Genomic DNA, 4,466 nt, shown 5'->3' with positions numbered 1-4,466 from the left:
CATATCGTTTGCAGACTAGGCAAATACGACCTTGTCATGAAATAAGAATTTTCTAAGTTGATTTGATAATATTTAAGTAATTGTGAAGCGAAGAATACCCTCTGGTCAGCCACCTCTTCACAAAGTAGTACTTCCTTTAGCTAATATACTAACACTACCTTTTATTTGGTTTGCACATGTTGCTCTTGTTTATCTGCCTTGTTGATATTGTGTACAACTTTCGAAGTTTCCCAACTTCCTTAGTCCCTTTTGGCGTCTTATTGGTTGCTATACACTGATATTGGCCCATGGATGCTTGGCAATTTCATACACACATATGTTGAATGTGCCACAACTTCAAAGACATTCAGTGTGCCCCTACTAATGGTTGCATTGTATGGGTATTCCATATCAACTATATCAAACATGATGTCTTCAGTCCTAGTATTATGAACATAGCCAAAGGTCACTGACGTTCTCATTTTCCCATGTCTTGAAACATGATTTCCTTCAAAGCCATAGAGTGTGTTGATTGCTTCTTGCAGCTTTTCTTTGGGTTCTAGCATTTGCTCGAATGCCTTGACGAAGATGTTGTCTGCTGCACTACCCATGTGTACTAGGATATTATGGACGATGAAGCCTTTGACTACGCATGTGATTACCATGTCATGTTATGTGGGTAATCCTTGAGTCAAAGATCGTCCTGGGTGAATGTGATTAGGAAATGTGACCACTTCGACTTGATGTACGGTCCTTGTACACCCACATGTTTAACTCTCCTTTATGGTTCTTTTCTTTGCCTCTTACTTTTTAGTTCAAAGCTTGACCCTCCCATGATGGGAAATATGTGCTTTGGAGCAGGTACCATGCTATTGATCGTCTTAGCTTTGGAGGCCTCCCTTCTTTGGAGGCGATGCAGGTCCTGGTTTGGATGTTGTGGACGACCAAAGTGTGGTTGCTCATATTATGGAGTCCATGGGAGATATGGGTGATGGGTGCCCCAATGATTTGACTGTGGATGGACCAAAGCATTAGATGTTGAAGATTGCATCTTCGACTCTTAGTACTGGACATGTTGTGTGACACACATATGTTATGCATTCAATTTTGTCCTCAAAATCAGGTGTGACAGTCAGGTGGCTATGGGCTGTGGTGCGAGCTACTCTAGGGGCGACGTGTGGTTGGGCGCAGGGACAGGTGAGCGGACGCGAGCGTCACTGGGCTAGGCTAAAATCAGAGGAGGGAAGGAAAGAAAAGTTTTCCTTTTCCTATTTCTTTTTAAGGATTTGATTATTTGGTTTGAGTTTTAAAAAGGATTTGAAAATAGGAAAATAAACAAACAAAACTCATACATCCACATGCAATGCACCAAAATACTTGACCTATATACTTTTTTGTAGGATTATGGGGTGTCTACACTAGCGCAAAACAAAATTTTCGACCCCATAATCCAAGAACTCCTAGTGTTATATGTCATGGAATTACCACTAGACGCGTAGGGCGGCGGAAGCCATCTCAATGTAGACGTAGGCGTCGAGCAATGTTGTGCAATCGTCGTCGTCCTTCACGTCCTCACGCGGTTAGTGCTCTAGATGTAGCATCTCTGAGGTATCTAGACGTACAGGGAGGAAGCGCCATGTACCAAACTGCTAGGATCATGACGGTGGCTTGGCAAGGGCAAGAGAGGCGTGACTGCTAGTTTGCTAGTCGCAGATTAGGTTAACCCTAACTGTGCCCCACCCCTCAATATATAGGTATCTAGTGGGCTTTTGACTCCTAGACCCATAAGCAACCCTAAAAACCCAGTCTAATTTCGGGTCTAATCCAGGTTAGGCTTCCTTCCCCTTAAGTGTGTGACCCTATAGGTTCACGTACACGTAGACATGGCCCGAGTACTCTTACTTGGCCCAATAATTTATAGCGACCTTGTTGGGGACTTGTTCTCAAATGCTATGAACTAAGAACAAGGCAACATAAAATGTTAAATATTAATGTCCTTCGTCCGCTGAAACATTATTTCCCCAAGGATTTAATGAACTTCGGACGAAGGCTATAATGACACAATTACGAAGGTTATATCTTCGTAATTGAACTCTCAAAGATAATATAAAATAACACGAGACATAAAGCATTAAAGACAAGTAAATTAGAAGTAAACAACATCATTTACATATTATATAAACTTAAGATATTCAGATATAATGTTTAGGTACATTTATACCTCTGCCTTGGCAAAGAATAATTTCCGAGTGATGTGATTGCAATTACATGAATGCGTGAACAGTAAAGGAATATTGTTCACTATTTATAGGCACAGGACACAGCCTGTGAGCAATTACAATCATACCCCTCATAAAAGTTTACAACAACGACTCAAACTCTTATGGACTAAAAGGTCATTCTATCTTTAAGTCGGTTTGTAATTCCGAAGCTTCATGAATGGCACCCTTCGGCATCACCTTACAGACAGCTTCAGCCGAAGCTGTTTCTTCCTGCAGGACCTTCGGCGACGAAGCATGGTCCCAACAGTAGCCCCTTCGCGGTGCTAGATCGTTTTTCGTAACGAGCTTGATCCGTGAAAAAAGTCTCTTAGGCTTCAGGAAGCCGAAGGTCCGAAAAACACCTTCTCTGAGCTCGTTGTCGAGAAACGATACAGTTTCCGAGCGCGTAGCGGTCCCACCATGCAGGTTCACTATTTTGGTCTTTGTGGCCCACCGCGCAGCGGGTGCGAGCAGCTGTTTGCCTGGTGTAAAAATCCTGACGATTCACCTTCTTACCTGCAGCACTATATAAACAGACAGGTAGGTGTGAAGTTACCACAGCATTCATTGCTATTGCACTGTTTTGCTGCCAAAAATTTTAACCATAGCAGAAGCTTGACTCTCGCATCCAGACGAAGCTCCAGTTTGGTGCCTACTTCGTCAGAAGAAAAGCTTCGGGAGAAAAGGTTATTTAATTCCCAAGAAATCTTTCAAGAAATTCAAAATTAAATGGCCAGAGTGCGCTCTACTGCTAGAGTTGAGCGTGAGGGAGACGAAGCCGAAGGTGCGGAGACTGTTCCTATCTCCAAAGCAATGCAGCGATCCGGATTGGTGACCTCGGAAAGAATCCCCACTGCCGAAACAGAACAAGCTGCTGCCGAAGCGGAACAAGGAGATATTGAGGAAGCTGATTCTGACGGTGATTACCATATCGCAGTACCGAGCAAGCCTAGCCATTTGGACTTCGGAAAGTCGACTATCTCCAAGGCTGATTTTTCCAAAATGGTGAAGTCGGGCTATTTCAGTGAAGATGAGAAGAAGCTGATTCGCTTCGGGGGAGAGGAAACTACCCCGAAGCCAGAAAAGGATGAAATAGTTATTTTCAAGAGTTTTCTAAAAGCTGGGTTGAGATTTCCTTTAAATAGAATGATTTCTGATGTGCTGCAAAAGTTTGGGATCTATTTTCACCAACTGACTCCTAACGCCATTGTTAGGCTTAGCGTTTATATCTGGGCTCTCCGAAGCCAGGCGGTGGAGCCGTTTGCCGACAGCTTCTGTCGAGTACATGAGTTGCATTACCAGACTAAAGCCAGAAAGGATGGGTTGCATGAAAATTTTGGTTGTTATAATTTTGCCTATCGGAAAACCACAAAATTTCCTGTGATTAGCTACCGAAGCAAATGGCCGGCAGGCTGGAAGTCAGAATGGTTTTATGTCAAAGTTGACGATGACAAAGAGAAGCTGGTACAGAGCCCTCTTGAACTAATCTTCGGAGAAACCAGACCCCGATGCAATATGACAGCAGAAGGTCCAACTTGGACCGCACTGGCTGAATTCAAAATTATTGCAGAACACATCGGCACTAGAGATTTAGTGCAGGAATTTTTGGCCTTCAGAGTATTTCCAACTATGAAGGAGTGGACTATGCCGAAGCTTAAAGGAGAAAAGAAAGAGGGGGAGCTTGTCCGACTACCCTATTATTATAAGTTTAAGAAATATTTTAAAGCACCCTGCCAAGAATGGCTTGATACAATCGAAGTAATGAGTAATGAAATTCTTGGAAATTACTCCAAAAAAGAGGACCAGCTGATGACAGCAGCCTTCGGCACTCGGCCGAAGTGAAGGCTGAACATGGTGCTTGATGCTATAGGATTTGAATATGCTGATTATGGTCGACTGGGCGGAGATGCTGGAGGCCCGAAGCGAAAAAGAATTGCCAGCGCTGCTGACGAAGAGGTCGCCAAGGTAGCCAAAAAGAAAAGGGAAGATTCTGAAAAACTTAGCCCTGAAGAGTTGAACCCTGAGCCGAAGGTGGCCACTGCAAGAAAGAGGAAAACTACATCTCCAGAACCAAAAACGTTGGTTCGAGAAGAAGGTACTCCTGCAACGCCTTCTGCTGTTGAAGTAGAAGAGATTATGAAGGTAATGACTGAACCCTTGCCTGTCAAACTAAGTCCGCTGGCGCTGGAACTGACGAAGTTTTTTCAGAAGGACAAGACAGCTTCG

The sequence above is a fragment of the Zea mays genome, chromosome 7, assembly GCF_902167145.1.
Source record: "Zea mays cultivar B73 chromosome 7, Zm-B73-REFERENCE-NAM-5.0, whole genome shotgun sequence".
Classification (NCBI taxonomy): domain Eukaryota; kingdom Viridiplantae; phylum Streptophyta; class Magnoliopsida; order Poales; family Poaceae; genus Zea; species Zea mays.
The sequence above is the reverse complement of the archived record's forward strand: the minus strand, read 5'-3'. Positions refer to the sequence as shown.